This window comes from Aphelocoma coerulescens, chromosome 1 (assembly GCF_041296385.1).
Source record: "Aphelocoma coerulescens isolate FSJ_1873_10779 chromosome 1, UR_Acoe_1.0, whole genome shotgun sequence".
NCBI lineage: Eukaryota > Metazoa > Chordata > Aves > Passeriformes > Corvidae > Aphelocoma > Aphelocoma coerulescens.
Window position 1 is genome coordinate 107,106,973 of NC_091013.1, and position 20,977 is coordinate 107,127,949.

Here is a 20,977-nt window from a genome sequence, read left to right on the forward strand (position 1 = left end):
AAATAAATTACTCCTTCAAATGTTTATGCTATCTTACTATTTGATATCTGACTCCTAACTTTCTATCTCACTTTCTATCTTTGAGGTCAGTGAGAGAGGTGGTAGAGTCTCCATACTTGGAGACGTTCAAAAGCCATCTGGAGATAGGCTGGGAGATTGGCTCCAGGTGGCTGTTCCTGAGCAGAGTGCTGTGCCAGGTGATCCTCAGCACTCCTTTCTAATCCTTACCACTCTCTGGTGGTTCACAGTTACAGCATTTGGACAGGTAAGGACTACTTACGCTCCCATTCTTTGTACATTTCCAAATAATTTTATCTGTCATTTCCATAATAGAAAATTAGCAGTGGATATGTTCCTGCATCTTTTATGTTTCCAGTTTTATTACCTGTTCTATCAATTTTTTGTTTTTTATAGATATTTAGTAGAAAGCATGCGGGTTTGTCTGAAGAATTTCTACAGTCCAAATGCTATGTAGTTTGTTCATAAGAGATACTCTACTGATTCTTTCTTCTTTCTGCCTTTGGATTATTTTCTGTCATTATGCTGTTCTGTTGAGAACAAAATGCCTAGTGTTTATTTGCAGAAAATTTGTTAAAACGTTTCATTGATCACAAAGCAAATGGTTGCAATATTCAAAACTATAGTTCTGTCTCCTTAGAGCTGCCATTTGTGCTTTCTAGAAGTGCAGAAACTGGAAGAAAGTTTATACTAAGCCTTCAATATCTAGGTCTTTACAGTTCTGACTCCTGGTCCAAGGTTTTACACACTATTTCCTTCAAGTCTTGTTCTCTCAATGAAGTCAACAAGTAAGAATAGTTGCACATTTTGCTTTTTATTCCTGTCAATAAATAATACATTGTTTTTGGGTTGAGAGTGGACAAAATATGCTGGTTTAACATAGACTTGCTTTCTTGCTGTATACGTGCAGGTGGCAAGGAGATGGTAGTTCCACACTACCCAAATGCATAATGGAATATTTATTTTTAGTGGCAATATATTAAGTTATTTTTCCACAAGGCAAGCCGACTTTGTCTGCAATGGTATTTGGTTATGTGATCTCCCTGTCTTTATGTCTGCCCACATTCCACAGAGGGGTAAAAGAAGTGACTGGCTGGGTGGATATTTATCTGCTAGCCAAGGTTAACCCACCAGAGTAATTTACTTCATTCATGTTCCACAGCCAACCATTCTCCTCCGTGCATTTTCTGCAAAAGTAGCAAGATTTTTCAGAATCATACAGGTTGATAATGATTACCATTTTGCACTTCAATGAACCTTCCTAGGACTCTTAAAACATGGTCAGTATATAATGTCCTTTCTCTGGCACCTGTGCACTATTTTTGTACCTTCTTTTTTCTCTTAGATTTCCTTTGCTATAATATCAATCTACTGTGAATATTCCCTGAGAGTGACATTAATGTTCTGCTGAGCTGCTCAATACATTTTGGCTCATCTTGCTTCTGTGACACTGTGACAATTTAAGGTTGACAGTTTTTCGTTTTCAAGGCATTATTAAAGATGCTTCGTCATTTCTTTAAGATTCTCCAGTCATATTCTGCCTGATATTTTGCCTTGGCCATGAAGTTTCCTGCATACATTTTTTGTTTCCTATTTGGTGGAAGTTCACCGCTAATTAATGAAGCTTGGGGCTTTTCTATGAGTACTTAAGTTTAACCTTAGATTTTGTTCTGTCCAGACTGTCCAGGAAATGTTCTTATCATCTTTTTAGTTTATCCTCACCAATTTGCAGTTTGCGTGGCAGTTTGCACGGGCAGGGCAAGCAGGCAGGGTTGCAGCATCCTCCTGCTAGTGGGGTTTTTAGTTTGTTTTTGTGTTGAGATTTGGTTGGTTGGGTTTTTTTCAGCAATGGTCTTTACACGATCAAAAGCTACAGCTAGTAAAAATGCACCTAGCCAAACAGAACCCTCCAAGAAGGACACATGTGTCCAGACCCCATCCTGTGAGGAGTGTTTGAGACTGTCAGTAGTACCAGGGGATGTTGTAAAAGATGCCTGCCTGAGGTGTGAACAGGTGAACGATATCCTTTCTCTAGTGGCCAAGCTTAAGCAGGAAATAGGAAGACTAAGGAACATTAGAGAAAGTGAAAGAGAAATAGACTGGTGAAGTTTCACCCTTCCATCCTTGAGAGAAGCCCGCCAGGAATCAGAGGACTCCCATGCCTCCTACCATCAGGCAATAGGAGGACACCTTGTGGATGAAGGGGAGTGGAAATGGATTCCTACTTGGGGAGGTGATAAAAATTCCTCCTGACCCCCATCACCTACCCAGGTGCCACTTCAGAAGGTATGAGGCCCTGGATCCAGAGGGCCAGCCAGATGACATAGAAGAAAATAATCTGCCCAGTGAGCCTCCCAGTTCTACTTCATCTGTCGGACGGATCACTACCTCCAGCACTATAAAGAAAAGAAGAGTAGTTGTGGTAGGTGACTCTCTTCTGAGGGGAATAGAGGACCCTGTGTGTCGACCAGACCCATCCCACAGGGAGGTCTATTGCCTCCCTGGGGCCTGGGTACAGGATATTACCAAGAAACTCCCTGATTCAGCCCTCTGATTATTACCCATTGTTGATAGTCCAGGGTGGCAGTGACGAGATTGAAAAGAACACCAGGGCAATTAAAAGGGACTTCAGGGCACTGGGTCGAGTGGCTGATAGGGCAAGAGCACAGATGGTGTTTTGCTCAGTCCCTTCAGTGGCAGGGACAAATGATGAAAGGAACAGGAGAGCCCACATTATCAACAAGTGGCTCAAGGATAGGTGTCATTGGTAGAATTTTGAGTTCTTTGATCATGGGGCAATTTTCACGGCACTTGGCCTGTTGGAGCCAGACAGGCTCCATCTATCTGTTAAGGGCAAAAGGATTTTAGCACATCAACTGGCAGAACTCATTGAGAGGACTTTAAACTAGGTTTGAAGGGGGAAGAAGATGCAACTGGGCTCTCCAGAAACAAGCCCAAGGGTGGTAAGCCAGAGTCAGGGGTGAAATCAGCACCTGACTGAAGTGCGTGTACACTAATGCATGCAGCATGGATAACAAACCAGAAGAGCTGGAAGCCTTGCTACAGCAGCAAAGCTACGATGTAGTTGCCGCCACAGAAATGTGGTGGGATGACTCACATAACTGGAGCACTGCAGTGGATGGCTGCAAGCTCTTCAGAAGAGACAGCAGAGCGAGAAGAGGTGGAGGTGTGGCCCTTTATATTAGCGAGGCTTTTGATGCCATGGAAATTGAAACTAATGACAATGAAGTTGAATGCCCATGGGTAAGAATCAGGGGGAAGGCCAACAAGGCTGACATCCTGCTGGGAGTCTGTTATCGACCATCCAACCAGGAAGAAGAGGTGGATAACTTATTCTACAAACAGCTGGAGGATGTTTCAGGATCACTAGCTCTTGCTCTTGTAGGTGACTTTAACCTGCCAGATATCTTCTGGGAACTTAACACAGCAGAGAGAGGCAGTCCAGGAGGTTCTTAGAGTGTGTGGAGGACAAATTCTTGTCACTGGTGAGTGAACCCACCAGGGGAGGGACTACGCTAGACCTGCTGTTTGCAAATAGAGATGGGCGGGTGGGAGATGTGGTGGTTGAATGCCATCTGGGGCATAGTGATCATGAAATTATAGAGTTTTCAATATTTGCTGAAACAAGGAGGGGCATCAATAAAACTATCACACTAGACTTCTGGAGGGCAGACTTTGGCCTATTCAGGAGACTTATTTGGAGAGTTCCTTGGGAAGCAGCCCTTAAAAACAAAGGAGTCCAGGCAGGATGGGCGTGCTTCAAAACATAGATCTTGAGGGCACGGGAACAGATTGTCCCTGTGTGCTGAAAGATGAGTCAACGAGGCAAATGTCCAGCCTGGATGGGCAAGGAGCTTATGAAAGAACTAAGGAAGAAAAAGAGGATGTATCATCTTTGGAAGGAGGGTCAGATATCTCAGGAAATATTTAAGGGGGTTGTTAGGGCATGTAGGAAAAATAATAGAGAGGTCAAAGCTCAGTTAGAGCTTAATTTGGCAACTAATGTGAAGGATAATAAAAAATGTTTTTAAAAATATGTTAATGGCAAAAGGAAGGGTAAGAACAACCTCTGTTCTCTATTGGATGCAGGAGGGAATTTAGTGACCACAGATGGGGAGAAGGCAGAGGTGTTTAACACCTTCTTTGCCTCAGTCTTTATTGGAAAGACGGTTTGTCCTCAGGACAACTGTCCTCCTGGGCTGGTACATGGTGTCAGGGAACAGGATGGTCCCTCTGTTATCCAGGTGGAAGCAGTCAGAGAACTGCTGAGCTGTTTGGATGTTCATAAATCTATGGGACCAGATGGGATCCATCCCAGGGTGATGAGGGAGCTGGCAGATGAGCTTGCACAGCTACTCTCTATCGTTTACCAACAGTTCTGGCTCACTGGTGAGGTTCCAGATGACTGGAAGCTGGCCAATGCAACACCCATTCACAAGAAGGGCAGGAAGGAGGGTCCTGGAAATTATAAACCAGTCAGTCTGACCTCGGTACCTGGTAAGGTAACAGAACAGTTTATTTTGAGTGCCATCACACAGCACCTGCAGGATGGCTGGGGGATCACACCCAGCCAGCATGGGTTTAGGAGGGGTAGGTCGTGTTTGACCAACATGATCTTTTATGACCAGGTCACCCGCCTGATGGATGCAGGAAAGGCTGTGGATGTTGTCTATTTGGACTTCAGCAAGGCCTTTGACACTGTCTCCCACAGCATACTCCTGGAAAAGCTGGCAGCCCACAGCTTGGACAGGTGCACTCTTTGCTGGGTTAAGAACTGGCTGGATGGTCAGGCCCAGAGAGTGCTGGTGAACGGTGCTGCATCCAGTTGGCAGCCAGTCACTGGTGGTGTTCCTCAGGGATCTGTGCTGGGGCCAGTTTTGTTTATTATTTGTATTGATGACATGGATGAGGGTATTGAGTCTCCTATTAGTAAATTTGCAGATTACACTAAGATAGGAATGTGTGTCGATCTGATGGAAGGTAGGAGGGCTCTGCAGAGAGACTTGGAATGGTTGGATAGATGATGGGCAGAGTCCAATAAGATGAAGTCTAACAAGTCCAAGTTCCAGGTATTGCATTTTGGCCACAATAAACCCCTGCAGTGCTACAGGCTGGGGACAGTGTGGCTGGACTGTACCCAGGCAGAAAGGGACCTGGGGGTACTGGTCATCAGCCACCTGAACATGAGCCAGCAGTGTGCCAAGAAGGCCAGTGGCACCTGGCCTGTATCAGGAATAGTGTGGCCAGCAGGACCACGGAAGTCATTCTTCCCCTGTATTCGGCACTGGTTAGGCCACACCCTGAGTACTGTGTCCAGTTCTGGGCCCCTCAGTTTAGGAAGGATGTTGAAATGCTGAAGCATGTCCAGAGAAGGGCAACAAGCATGGTGAAGGATCTGGAACACAAGCCCTATGAAGAAGGCTGAGGGAGCTGGGGTTGTTTAGCCGGGGGAAAAGAAGACTCGGAGGTGACCTTATCACTCTCTACAACTACCTGAAAGGTGGTTGTAGTTAGATGGGAGCTGTTCTCTTTTTCCAGGCAACAACTGACAGAGCAAGAGGACACAGTCTCAAGCTGTACCAAGGGAAATTTAGGTTGGATGTTAGGAAAAAGTTTTTTTACTGAAAGAGTGATAAAGTTCTGGAATCTGTCTGCCCAGGGAGGTGGTGGAGTCACCATCCCTGGATGTGTTTAAAAAAGATTGGATGTGGCACTCAGTGCCGTGGTTTATGAGGTGTTAGGGCATGAGTTGGACTTGGTGATCTTGAAGGTCTCTTCCAACCTAGTGATTCTGTGATTTTTAGCATAAGCCCTCCTTAATCCTCTTGCACAGAGATTACTTGTCTAGGTTTCTTAAACAGTTTTTGAGGATTTGGTAGATAGTTTTTAAATTGATTTTTTCTTTCTTTTGTTTTTTTCATCTTCTGCTTTCTTGACTTAATTGTTGATACATATTCTGGTCCTTGTCCATGTCTTCATTTTGTAATCAGCTTTTTCATATTATTGACATTTTGTTTATGACATAAATTATTTCTGTTGAAAGAATGCAAAGACTGTTATAAGAAAACGTAGCACCAAACCAAGGCATCATTTTCCTAACAGTGACTAGTAAATGTTTTCAGAAAGAGTAGGTAGAGAGATCTTCACTCCAGTATTACAGTTCAGCAACCAACAATTTGGGAATTCAGTTGATCCAACTGTCACAATTATAATAGCTACTGGTAGACTTAAAATACATTAATTCACCTAAACCTGCTCTGAACATACATGTTCCTTTGTCCTGTATTAGATCTGGTGACAGTGTTTTCTGCAGTTGAATTCCACCCTGCATGAGAAAGCACTTGGTGTTCCAGTGCTGCTGGGTGATTTCAGTGGCTGTCTCTGAGAAAAAGCCCATCCCTCCCTACTCATATTCCTGCCCTGGCTGTGTTGTAAGTGGGCTTCCTGCCCTGTGGCTGAAGTGTCTGTATTTCCTGGTTTGATCCTGGATTTGGCTTGTTATTTTGCCTTTGCTTGGTGCTTGCTGAACCAGTGCAGTCCCTGCCAGGCTCTGCTGGCCTGGCTCTGGTGCTGTGGGAGCACTGCCACTGTGGTTGCCATCAGATCCAAGTTTGCCTTCCTTCAAGGAGCACCCTGCTCTTGCCCCCTCTGAGTGTGTGCAATTATGATTCAATATAATGGTGTGCATTATCTTGTATTTATTGCCATCAAATATTTCTTTCCAAGTCATTTGGGAGGAGGATGCTCCGATCATTCTAATGGCAATTAAGAGGCTGCCTCTTGCTGATCGTCATTTTTGAATTGCTGTTTTAGAATAAGCTGTCAACAGGCATGTGGCAGGGTCTGGATTTGTGTACGAGGCAGGCAGCAATTTCACAGAGAGCCAGCCTGCAGAAGCAGTCCTCTTTCTTTAGTGCCAGCGGCAGGCTGAGTTATCAGGTTTTAACTCAATTTTAATGTGAAGTCAGCTTTTCTTTCTCATCAACCTTAGTATTCCCCATTAAGAAAACACACATAAAGACAAATATGTGGCTTTTTTGGGATGGAACAAGAGAAAGGTAGTCAGACTTAACAGATACTATTTTCTTAATTTAATACGAATTTGTAGAAGTATATGAGGCACCACAGCAATGATAGTAAGTGATAATAAGGCCTAATGTTCAATTAAATGGGAAGAACTAGGTTATGTATCCCCATGAAACTCTTGGGAATAAAGGCAAGGAACAGTTTTAGTGTTAGATAAGAAGCAGAGGAAATTAAGAGGTGTAAGGCATAAAGGTGTGTAAATTCTTCAAATGAGTAGGAGACTTTTCCTAAAGTCCAGCTATCTTAAATGATAGCAGTATCAGGGTTCTAATGGGAGGCTGGGGAGTGGGCAGGGAAAAGGTGGGGCTTAAATTTCACAAAGGAAGGGAACTTTAATTTTTAGTTTAGTAGTGGCATAAAAGAGACAGAAAAGCAAACCACAGTTCTGATTGAAGTGACTCTTGAAAAACCAGAACAGAAACTGTGTTCCTTATTTTTACTATTTTTATTTGTATTGTGCTCCTTCCTCTCCCCCGCTTTCCCCCTCCCCTACCCCCCTCCTTCACTAGCTCCACATATTTTTCCCCTCTTAGCTTCTGGATAGTGACCAACTAGTGAAAGCCTTATATCCCTGAGCCAACTCTTCCCTAGGGTCTCTTCCCTAGTTCCTCTTATTCTTTACCTGACAACTACAATCTGTCTACTTTAAATGGTTTAACTAGCACAACTCAAGTAACCAGATTTACGCCTTCTAAAAATATTAAATATGGATGCAGATTTTCATATTTAACACTGCATCCCAAATAATTGCAGGAGACTTACATGAAAGCATAAAGGCTTATGGCTTAATACCAAGTACCAAAGTTTGTCTGTGGTGAGTATCCCTGGAATCATAATGATAACCTGACACTGTTAGGAGAGTTAAAGAGCCAGTCATTTTAAGTGATTCTGTGCTGTCAGCTTGGGACATTTCAATCATCATAAGCCCAAATGCCTCATTTCTCATACACAGAAGCAGGAGAAAATGCAGTCTTGAAGGGATGAATGATAGATAATACATTAATTCTGCTAATGCAGTGGGACAAAGAAAACCCTGGGAAGCTTACAGTATATGCTTCTGGCTCTTAAATTCTATTGTTTGATATTTAGGGAGTTAATAAGTCAAAGGTAATGGGGAAAAAAAAGTGAAAATGTAGAGAGACAATGAGACAGAATTACAGAAAAAAAAAAAGAAGGAAACAACAAATTTTGATATCTTACTCAAATCCTGCTGTCATTTTCTTTCCTTTAGCAGTTTTGTTCAATGAGTGTTTAATGGCCATACACTTTTCATGCTCTCTAGAAAAAGTGGCCATAGTGGAGAAGTTGTTCTAGAACAGGCTGTAAGATTGCGTTCCCTGTATTTTGATAAAATGACTAAGAAATTTTATTAGTATTCCTCTGGTAGGTAAATGTTTCTACTATCAGTAATGTTTCAAACTGTCTTTCTTATTTTAAAAAATAAATTTGGTGAGGTTAAGAAAGTGGAGCTTAAGATAAATAATATTTTTTAAAAAGTAAGTGAAAAATCCAGTTTGTCATCTGGGTCTGCTATAAGCAATTGCAGTAGCTCTAATGGCATTAAAATCTTACTAACATATTTATTTTTCAAAAAAATTTGATAATATTTTCGAAAATGTTTGGTAGGAAAAAGAAATTACTTTTTTTTTAACTTGGTCTTCAGATACCTTAAAAAATTAGTTGAGTAAGTTTTAACTAGTGGTTAGCAAAATGTCAAGATTTTAAAAAAACATTGATCATTTTAATCCTTTTCAAGACATTTTATGATCTGGTGGGCGTAACCTATGATCTCTTAGGCCCTAGTGTAACGGATTAGAAATGACTTTGATATACAAGTAAGAACACTGTGAGGAAGTGCCTGTCTTGATGAAGCAGTGCTGTTTTTCTGGACACTGAACTGAACATTCAGTAGCCATTTTAGCCAGAAAGAAACCATTCCAAGTATGACCTTCATAAATTTCAAGTGTGCATCAAGGGTAAATAAATATATCAGATATGATAAACATATGTTGGGTTTTATGATCTTTTCTGGGTGTTTGTGACAGAACTGAGAAAAGATTATATAGATATTTCAGAAGTAGTAGATGTCCTGTTGCACACTTTAAACACATAAACATCCTGTTTTGCTCCTGTCTGTTAATGAGGGTCATATCTTATACCCCACTCAGTAGGACTAAAGTGTAGTTACTGTTTATGAGCATGTGTGTTTACAGTGACAATTATAATTCAGTTACTTGAATAAACATTTGTGGGGGGAGTGCTCCTCAGAGCTTTAATATAAACAAACATGAGAAAGCAAATTTTACCTTTCTTTTATATGTGATGCCAAAAATATGAAATATATGACTTCATAAACCTAAAATTGAAGCTCGATACCTAAAAAAAAGGGGCAAAGACAGGAATGTAAACCAGTGCTTCAGGTAGGTAAAAAAAACTTCTTCAGCATGTAACCATTCCATGTTTCTCAATGCAGAACATAATCTTTGGCTGCATTTGCCTCAGTTGTATAGAAATGTCATTAAAGTAAAGCTTTTTCCTTGCTGGAACAAATAAACACATTCAGCTCACTCAGTAGCACTTCCATCACAGTAGTGCATGATAGGAATGCAGGTATATATTAAAGTGAGATATTTGAAACATCCAGAAGTTCAGGATAAGAAAGAAAAAGATAAGATCATGAGCCTCCATGCAGTAGCTCCAGATCCTATTTTGATGATTCTTTAATAAACTCGAGAAGGGCTGCCACTCTATGGTATTTAAGTTAAAAGTTAGTCACATTCATTCCAAACCATTAATGGGTGCAACTCACCCCACAAAGAGTGCACAGTCATAAATGTAGTAGAATTTTCACCAGTTTTTATAGATATGAAAACACTGCTTAGTTCCATGATATTAGTCATCATTGAATGCTAAGAATAAAACAAGCTCAAAGTTTACTCTTTGCATATCAATACACTTGTCTCTAGGAGCCAGCTTTGGTGTGAAATTTCAAAGCATAAAAGCAGAGTTTACAATCTACTTATGGTTTTCTTGCAAGAAGTTTTTCAGTCTTTCTCGCCTCTTACCTTCTTAATTTCTAACAATTCAGACAGTGCTTGTTTAACCTCTATGTCTTTTTTATCAGATTCAATTACTGGGAGGTAATTCAGAACAGTAATGTCTAAGTGAAAGACATCTAATGTCTTATTCATTGACTTTTTCTCTGAGCTGTGTCAGTTGCCCCAGTCACTTCTGGTAGTTTTCCTTTTCCACTGCTGCATCCCAAAAGAGCAAATCACTAGCCCATCAGCACAACTTGTGGTACTTATCAGCACTGTCTAAGACAACCTGGATCATCTATCTCAGTTGAGATATTCCATCTCTAATTCTGATTTTCATTAGAAAGAGTCAAGCTCTTATCAAAGTGCCGCAAGTGCTCTTTAAAACAAATGTGATGTTGTTAGTATACAGGTCTTTTCATCAGCTTTGAAGGGTCAGATTTGATAGTCTTCAAAATTCTTTGGCCTCTGTGTTTATGAATATGTTTTCTACTCAATTCCCTACTTTAGGGCTTAGAATCAGAACATGTGTAAGGCCACAGGGACTCTTGAATTATCTTCTGTGACCTCCTGTGATCCTATTCCACAGACAGTAACTTTTGATGAAAAACAGAATTCAGGGAGACCAAATAATTTTCAAAGCTAAAATAGCTGCAGATATTATAATTTTTTTTAATTTTTAATATTTAAAACCAAAATATGTAGACTTTTAATTTAAAAAATATTTTAAAAGAGAACAAAACCATTAATCAAAATAAAAACAGAAGAAAAAATAAAAATGGGTTTATAAAACACAAAATGTTTTATAATGACTTGAATTGTCCCAAATCAACTTTTCTACAGAACAAGAGAAGGATGAAGGAGATAGGAAAGCTGTTTAGTTTCTGATAGAAACTCAAGTCAAATCACAATCAATTAAATTTTGCCTCATTTAATTTAGCTAACTGACAGATTAAAAGCTGACCAATGTTTGATTACTCTTCAGGGAGATGTAGTTTGCCTATTGTATATTTAAGACATCAAAGGAGAACACTCACAGCTTCCTTCTAGTTTGTTATAGTGATTATTCTTCCTCACAGAAGTGAAATTTGTACCCAGCATATCATTCTTGTTCATTTTAATGTATGTGTGTGTTATGTGTGTGTGTAACCAACATAAATATAGTAACTCAATATAGATATTTTCTGGGATAACTTGTGCTGATGAACAGCCTTGAAAGTTTTTACCGATCATAACAGCACTTTTATCTATTAGTCCTTCATTTGGTTCACGCTCATTTCATCTCAGCACACTTGTCATCTGTTAGGGATCATTTCAGCCAAAGAGTTCACTCAGTATCCCATTCCATTCCCTCTTTACAGGTGTAATTTCTGTTTTGCTGTAGCATATATCTGTCCAAAACAAAACGAACTTTACGGTTTTCTCTAGAAATATAACTGTTAGCTACAACCTTCTTAAGTCTTACTTCAGTAAATTTCAATGTAAGCTTCATTTAATAGTACTCAAACTGATCAAAAAACTGAGTCAGAATTCCAATTTTTCCTTATCCCATTGTCTATCCCTTCCCATAACCCAAAATATCAGGAAAGAAAAAGATGTGGTGTGGTTCTGAGTCCTGTGTTATCTGACATGACACAAGAGGATAGAAACAAACTATTGTCAAGTATTTCCTCAAGTTTCCAGGTGGATAATAAGTGCTATAGTCCCAGAGGAACTTGGCAGACCAAATATTTCGTATGTCTGCATTAGGGGCTGGTAAAGTAGACAAAATTGACATTTTCTTCCTTTCTTTATACTTTGCCTTTCCACCAGCTGTTCTTGAAAAACTAACCACTTGGTCCTCTAAACATATCTCTCAACTGCTCTTTTTTCTGGTTACAGGGCTTTGGAGAAAACTTTAGTAAAGATTTAAAAAAAAAAAAAAAAAGAGAGAGAAACCCCCTAACTATATCAAACTCTCTAGCTCTCAGATTGCCAGACTGACTAACATGTGGTCTGAATTTTTAGTATCCTTGTTTTAAAGGGTAGTTGTCATGGTTTAAACCCAGAAGGTGGCTGAGCCCCACCCAGACACTCACTGGGGAAGAGACATTTAGGGTAAAAGGAAGAAAACTCATGAGAGGGGATAAAGACAGTTTATTAAGAAAAGCAAAAGCCATGCTCACTAGTAAAACAAGGAATTTGTTCACTGTTTACCCTGGGCAGGTAGCTGTTCAGCCATCCTCAGGAGAGCAGGGGATGAGTTTCATTATATGGAACTTGGGAAGACAAACGGCATCACTCTGAGCATCCCCCTTTCCTTCTTTTTTTCCCCAGCTTTATATTCTGAGCATAGTGCATATGGTTTGGAATGTCCCTTTGATCAGTTGGGCTCAGCTGTCCCAGCTGTGTCCCCTCCCAACTCCTTGTGCACCCCCAGCCCACTCGCTGGTACCACAGACAGTCTGAGAAGCAGAAAAGGCTTTGGCTCTGTGCAAACACTGCTCAGTGATAACAAAAACATCCCTGTGTTATCAACACTGTTTCCATACCTGTCCAAAACACAGCCCCATATCTGCTACTATGGAGAAAATAATCTTTCCCAGTCACGACCAGTACAACAGCATACTCCTGAATTCTAAAGGAGCATGTTTACTATTGATCTGTCAATTAAGCACATTTTTTTTAGTCATTGACAAGGAATTTTGAACTTTCTCTCTTCGTTTTTTTCTGAAAGTGTAACATGTCCAACTACTTCCAACGTTCATGTATGTTTTTCTGTATTTAGTTAATGATCTAACATTATGTATTTCTCAGTAAGGAAAAAAAGCACTTTTAACAGAAATTTTGAAGGGAAGTAGCAGCTGATGATATCTACTCTGTGTTTTTTAATTGACAAACAAGTTTATTTGCTTATCATTGGGAGAAACATGCACAGAGCCACAGTAATTCACACACTCACAGACCTAGAGCTCCCAGGTAATTCTTAACATAATTAATGATTCTGCCTTTCATTTCATGAGCTCTGAATCTTTTGAGATCCGTGCTTAAATTGAAAATTATGCTGATAAAGTGTAATTTAGGGGAAGAGGTTATATTTACATTTTGTTTACTACTAGTATTTTAATAGGCATGTCAATAATGAAAGTTAGTAGTACGTTTTTCCTTTTCCTCACTAAATTTTGCAAATATTATGGGACACAGGTAAGAAACAGAAATTACTTTTCAGATGGTGTGTATTGGAAGAAGAACACCAGTGAAATACAATTGTATTTTTTAGTTTTCATGCCATTATTTTTCTTGTCATTTTTACAGTCTAAACTGTGTTTTTGTCCTTTCACTGGAGTGAAATCTTGCAGTTTGTTCCTGCACACTGCAGTTCTTGAACACCTGCCCATTTGAACCAATTGTTTGCTTCCTCAAGGTGGTGAGTATTTTAGGAATCTGTGCTTTATCCCTTGGGAGAACTGTGACTAGCGGCTTAGTGACTAACAGCTGTCTTGACAATATATTTAACACCAGGAAAAAAGCCCCCAGATCTTAAAATATCAATATTTATGAGTCTCTATCATACCTGAGGTGTTACAATTATAAAAATGAAAATGACAAGCTTAGCATTTTGTGCATGATCCCATGGGTTGCTGTGGCATGTGCTTTCTTTTCCTGCTGACTTTCCTCAGGAAACTTTGTGGATTTAATAGCTGGGTATGAATTTATTTATCTACCTAGGATTATTTTAATCCTGAACCTTTTCTGAGTTCCTTCCTCCAGCATATTGAGCTAGTTTGCAGGCTTCTTAGCAGAGCAGAGCAAACCCATTAAATTCTTTTGTCTGGCAGTGTCCCAGAACAGTCCTAAAGCATTGGCACAAGATGACTGTCAGAAAACAAACCTGCTACCTGCTTGGGATGTTGTTACCTTGGTGGATCCCAGCAATCGTTCTCCTGAACACTTCACTGATAACAGCTCTGACTATATGTCAATAGTTTTAAGCCTTCGTTAAGTGATACACGAATGACGTGTCTAGGATGAGTGCCTGTGTTTGAAGTTGATGTAGTTAAAAAGACCAGTAACAGTATTCAGAAGAACCTTGATTACACTGTCATGAGCAGCTCATAGATTCACTCACTAGTGCTGGAAAATAAAACAGGAATAAAAGTAACAGAAGAAAGCAGCATGAAATGCCACTGCAGATGGGAATTCTGAATGTTCTCATCTAAAACCTTTGTGTGCCTCCAGTCCCGTGTATAGACCAGCAAACATTTGTTACCACAGCTCCTTCAGGTTTAATCCAGAAATGATTACCTGAACTCCTGCCTGACTTAGAGCAAATGCTCATAAATTTTCCTTTTATTACAGTGAGGAGTAAGACATTGTTACTGGGATATTTTTAGCAGCAGAACAAGACAAGACATTGATGGTGTTATTAAATATTTCAATACTTTTCCTAACAATAAAATCCTAAAGGGAAGTTCAGTGGGCCTCTATGTTAGGATCTTGCACTATGATGGAATAAATCAGCAAATATAAAGGATGTGATAACGATTAATATTGAGATAGTAATCTGGTTTTGTGTGACAAATAGCTTACTGTAGGGTGTAAACCCCACACTGGGGTCTTTGCCTGAGCAATGTGAATTGATAAGTAAGATCTTAATTGTCAGTAATCTGTCAACCTATCCTCTCACAACGTATTGCAAGAAGTGATACTCGTCTATAATTAAGATTTTCAATAGATTTACATTATTATTACAAATTATCTTAAAGATTTTTTTCAGATAGAACTAAGAGAGGTATTTGGGTCACTCTGGACAATTAGATAATCCTAATTAGATAACAGATAATACATATGCATAAGATTCAGCCTCTCTATTAATTTGGAAAGCTGAGGATAGATTTTATCATGAAGAGCGACTGAAACAAAGGCTTCTAACTCCAAACTACTTAAAGAGATTTCTACTGATCTTAGAGAGAAAGCTGTTGATCTTGTTTTTTACTGTATCATTATTTTAGTCTGAAGTACTGCGGGAAGAGGAGAGGAAGGCAAGGAAGGGGCAAGTCTTGGGAGATTGATTCCACCAAGGAAATGGAAAGTTCACAGGGAACTCTGAAGAAAACACAGAATTTTCTAGAGATATGAAAGCACCATAAATACCTCTCTATACATTGTAGGACATGAAAATGTGAAACCTAGAGAAGGAAGGAAGAATGAGACTCCAAACAAACAGGATCTGGTACATTTATAGGATTCAATATATAGCATGTGATAATCTGCTTGTTCTTCTCTATTTAAAACTTCCCCTATCCAAAAATAAATGCAACATTCAACAGTCTGAGAGCTGATGTCTGATACAGATACCCTTAAATCTCTGTTTAGTATAGAAGATGCAGATATTTAAGGACCCTAAATGTCATAAGGAAGTGTCTGTAGGAAAAATTTCAACTGAAATGCTGGAAACTACCTTTGGGCTCAGGAATGTGTTTTGTTTTCCTCCAGCTCATCTTAAAAAAGGTAGTACATTGTGTTACAAAAGTTATCTGTGTCCCCAGAACTGCCGGAATCATGACTGGCTGATAATGCAGCAATATGGCAAAGATCTCAAAGTGTATTGGAACAGAGGGGAAATGAGAGGGACAGCATGCTAAATTCAATATGTTTTGGAAGCAGGCAGGAGCTGCCTGCTTTGGATTGCTTTGCAGGTAGCTGAGTTGTTTTTTTAGTAGGAGAATGAGACATGAAGCTCCGTTTCAAGAGCTATAAATTCTGCTTAAAAAAAAAAAAGATTTGTACAGTTTTTGTGGTGTGTCTGTCTGATGAAAAAACCTGCAAACCTGAGTTTTGAAGGCACCTTAGACACTTCTTCTGCTTTAAAGTCCAGAGAGGCCTGGAAGCTAAAAAATGGCATTATAAACCAGACAAATTTGACAGCCTCCTTGCAAAGCTAATTTTGTTATTACCAGAGTTAATGGTAGACAAGAAAAGCCAAAGTGTATCCTTCATCTCTGGTGACCCCATCCTGAGGTCAGACTTCAGAAGTGCTTTGAAAACTTAGGCAAGGGATATGAGGGGGGTTGTTTATTTAGTTTGTTGTTGTTTCGATTTTTTTGTCATTTTTTCAGGTTCCCTTTTCTTCTGATAAATAGTGAGACAACTGAAAACTTGAGTTGCAGGATGTTTTAAACCATTTAGAATCTCAAAATCAGGGCAGATCCAATCAATCCCTTTAGCTGGAATAACAAGGAGAAGGAGGGTGTTTTTGTTAAACATAGAATTCCTCTGTTCTGAAATACTCTTTTCTGTTATTTTAAACAGAAAAAATGATCATATATTACTTTGCCATATGGAAATTAAATATTTCACCTTTTGCTTTTGGAAGGACCTCTTGTCAAGCAATAAAAAAATGTGACTTAGTTTAAGAGTAAGGAAAATGAATCCAAAAGAACACACAATATTGGCTGAGGCTTAATCAAGTATTACTTCTTTTTCTTTTTTTTTCTCCTTACCAACAGTTCTGAAAATTGTCTGATTAAGTATAAATTTTTCGTTCTCTGTGCTCTGTTCTACTACAGAATAGAAAAAATAAATCTATGTGTTATGTGTTCCCAGGTTTGACTACACTAATGGGTAATAAAGACCAGAGAATTTGCAATGTGTGAAAAAATCCCAAATCTATGACACGATCATGTCAAATGCATGAATGCTTTCAGTCACTGAAATTCAGCTAAGTTGCTATGTAAGATTCAGCTGGGTTTAGATCTTAAGAGGAATATTACCTCTGTATAGAGTGACCTTAAATGTTGAGGTAGACTTAGCTTTGATGCTAAAGCTGAGTTTTACCTGAGATGGACATGTATGTGTTTTCAAAAGAATAACAGCATCTTGCTGACTACACACATTTTTAACATACTTTACAAAAATTGGTGGAATAAATATGGTTTGAAGCCAAAGTCATCTTTTTTTCAACCATTTCATTATAAAAGATACTTCTCTTTCTTGTATGTTTATTTCACAACAGGTGGTAACAGGGCTTGCACAGCTCTCTTTGCATGTATTTTTATAGTTCATTTCCTCAGCTAGTTGAGGCTTAGCGAACACTTGACTATGAGAAACTCTGCTGAGTAAAGTAAAGCTGTTTTTCTGTATTAAGAACAAAGTATAAACTTTTAAAATTTTTTGCAAACCAGCAGTCCTTGCAAGTCGTACTCACCAGCAGTAGTTTTTTATGCTTTCTTCCTGTAGACAAATACAGATGGGTTTGGGTTTGAAAAGACTGTTCATGGGGTGTGGAAGGGGTTTTGAGCAGAGAAGAGTGTGTGTGTGTGTGTGGGAAGAGAATTAGAACTTCCATATGTTTTGAAGTATTTCTGGAGAAATTTTCTGTTTGTGGACTACCTCTTCTGAAGGAGAAGTCTGGAAGAACAAGAAATGACGTGCATGATGAGTAGGAGAAAGCAGGAGGTAATGAAGAAGGCTGAAGAAGGGATCAGTGAATCAGAGATGCAAGTGACTGCAAAGGGGAAAAGAGAGAAAGGGAAAGGTAGTGAGACAACTGCAGACTAAGATAACTTTGGAAACAGCCAAGGAATTTTACAGCTCATTGATTAGGGATTAAATATTACTTTATGTGAGGGTTGGTAGTAAGTCTGATGTTTTGTCACTGGTTGTACTTGGTCACTTGCTTACCAACAACAAAGAGATGGTATTTGTAATTTTTTTAAATTCTCAATCCATGAAGTAAGCACAAGTATATTTTATTTATTATAACAATAACTGCAGAATTTTTTCCTGGGATAACTTCCCTTCTGTAAAACATAATGACATTCTTAGGGAGTGCTCAGAAACTAAATGAGAAAATAAATTTATAGAGATATATGTCTATATAATGATATACCACATAAGCCATGTTTTGGTATACTGTGCAGGTCACTATCGATAGATAACAGGCCTGAAAATTGTTAGAATCTGTTGGAGACTGAAATGTTATGTTTCATGGCTTAAACATCTTTATGAAGGACTTTTGCCTATTATAGCAAAGGTGTCACAAAAGCTGCATGGAAGACCACTGCACCCTGAATGGGCCTCCTGACTGAGGCGTTTGACTGCAAGTTAATAGATAAGATAAAGTGACTCAAGTCTGTGCTGGGGGAAAAGAATACATTTACAAGAGGATTAAGCCCAGCACCTTCATCATGGAAGCCACAGCCCCAGGTTTTTCTGTTGCCAGGCTCACACAGATCCCTACACCAAAGCAGGGAGGAGGAGAGGTTTTGGGTGTGTGGCATAGCCTCTGGCCAGATGCAGTGAATGCCCACCATCTGCTGGGCAGACTGGCCCAGCTGTGGGGCCTCCCACCCCAGGAAGGCCACATCTATGGGACAGCAGAGGGGGTGTCATGGTCCATCAAAGGCCCCCCCCAAAGGGGTCCCCAGACTCTGCACCAGAGCAGTATCACTGCATGTGATACTACATGATACAACAGATACAGAGTCTTGCAAGGGACAGTGCCAAACTTGCCCCCCACCCAGAGAGGTTCCCACCTGCCCAAACATATATTAATCCATTGGATTCTACACTTTTTGTTGGGGATCCTCACCACCAAGAAGACCAGATGGTGGGAAGCAATGAGACATCGCTGGGACCCATGGAAGAGTGATATGTTTCTGCTTAATCTGTCTCTGTCACTTTCCCTGTTCCCTCCCCCACACATCTCTTTTTCTCTTTTTTTTTTCTGTTTTTAAAAACTAGGGTGACAAGAACTGATACTCAAGAAGAGATATACATAGCCTACAACAGAAAATATCTGTAAAAATACAGTTAAAATTTATTTTATGTCCTTGTAAATTTATATGACTTTTAGAGGATAGTTCTTCTAAGATTCCTATTTCATAGAATCATAGAATGGCCTGGGTTGGGAGATCATCTTGTTTGAACCCGTTGCCGTGGGCAGGGACACCTTCCACTATCCCAGGCTGCTCAGAGCCTCATCCAACCTGGCCTTGAACACTTCCAGAGATGGGACATCCACAGTTTCTCTGGGCAAACTGTTCCAGTGCCTCGCCACACTCAGTGTAAAGAATTTCTTCCTAATATCTAATCTCAACTTGCCCTCTTTCAGTTAAAAGTCATTTCCCATTGTCCTGTCTCTCCAGACCCTTGTAAATTGTCTCTCTCCATGTTTCTTGTGGGCTACTCTGGATTGGACCTGAAATAAAGATGATTTGGCACACTCAAAGTCATTAAGGAAAGATCAGAGAAGGTAAATTTTAATTTTTACACTTTCTTTTCACCATAATATGACATATTTTTATTTTAATTTTAAAAATTGTGTTTGTTTGTTTTTTTTTTTTTTAAATAATAAGTCTTATAAATCTGTATTTAAAGAAAGAATATATGTTGTTCAGTAGTACATTCTACCATTGACCTTGGAGGGGCATGACTCTCTTCCTTTGTTTTGTGTTCATTCCTTCCCTCCAAAATTAGAATGATTACCTGAGGAAGCATCAAGAGATAGCTCAGCAAATCCTCCACCTTGGCATTTCTACCATTCAAAACAATTTTATTTGACTAACCTAATTTTTCAGTGGAAGATCTCAGAGCTTTCCAAAGCCTTTTAGCCCTAGACATTTTGAACATTATCAGCACAAAGTAAAATTAAAAAAAAAAAAATAGAGATTTGGAGAGACTTTTCAGTGCTCTCTCAGTCATGTTAGTATTGCTATTATCAATGTAAGGTGCAAAAGTATGGGTTATCAGGAAACAAGATACAGAATTTCTTACTGTGAATACTATCCAGTAAAATGATGCAGTGCAAAAATGTGGGGGAAAAAGGCTGTCCAGAGAAATTATGGCCCCTTGTCTTAAATGCTGGGAAGATGTAACTGAGAAAATGTATTGCTTTCCCTGTAAAGCCAGAGCATCTATATTTCTGTTCAGTCTTGCTGGCACTGACAGAAAGATGTATGGAAAAAGCTACTTTCTGAAGGATTTCAGTAGCTCAGCTTTATTAGCAGTTGCTCTGGCCTTTGAAGCAGCTAATATTTGTCTATATGCTCTATTGGAAATCCTGTGTGACCCTCAGACATGTTGTCTCAACCTGTCTTCTCATTCCAATTGCATCCAACAATGTAAAATTGCACATACTTTGAACAGAATGTAAACCCATCTCAGCCAAGCTGGTAATATTCCCTGGGCTGACAGCCTCCAGCTGGGGAGATACCACTGGAGCAGAAAAATTATGGGAGGAGAGGAAGAAAAAAAATTGGGAGAAAAAAGGTAAAAAGCCTTTTAAAATCATTTTTGAGAGAGGAAAGTCCTTTGGTTTTTTAAGGCTAGAATTGCTTTATCCATGTAAAGAATCAAAAAGAAGAATACAGCATTTACCTCCTATATTTGAGCCCCCTATTACTGATGAGAAATTGAACCCAAAGTGGATAATCAGAGTATACAAAAATATGCATATATATGTGCATATATGTACTTACATCTTTTTAATATAATTTTCTGAACTCTCTTAGTAGGAATTCATTGCACCTTTTTATACAGTAGAAATACAAAACCTTCATTTCAGTCTGATACCTGCTATCTTGCAGAAAAATAGAATTTTTTATACCTTTGGAACAAGTGAAACAGAAATTTAAAAATATTTCCAAATATCTTGTAGGAAATAAGTTTAAAAATTCTAAGATAGGATAAGAATATAAGTTGTGTTTAATACAGATGTTTGAATGACCTTGCTGTCTCTCTTTTTGTCTTACACTGAACACTTTATATCCTAGATGAGATTTTCCTGCAATATTTGGACTTCTTCAACATCTTATACTTAGTTTTTGTATACT

The 20,977-nt window shown here is 39.2% G+C and overlaps 1 long non-coding RNA gene across 1 annotated transcript; it reads left to right on the top strand.

The window, feature by feature from the left end:
• The first annotated feature begins 197 nt into the window (after positions 1 to 197).
• Positions 198 to 15,244, top strand: LOC138119770 (uncharacterized). Its single transcript, XR_011155612.1, has 3 exons — positions 198 to 265; positions 13,458 to 13,569; positions 15,155 to 15,244. It is a non-coding gene; the product is annotated as an uncharacterized lncRNA (long non-coding RNA).
• The last annotated feature ends 5,733 nt before the right edge of the window (positions 15,245 to 20,977 follow it).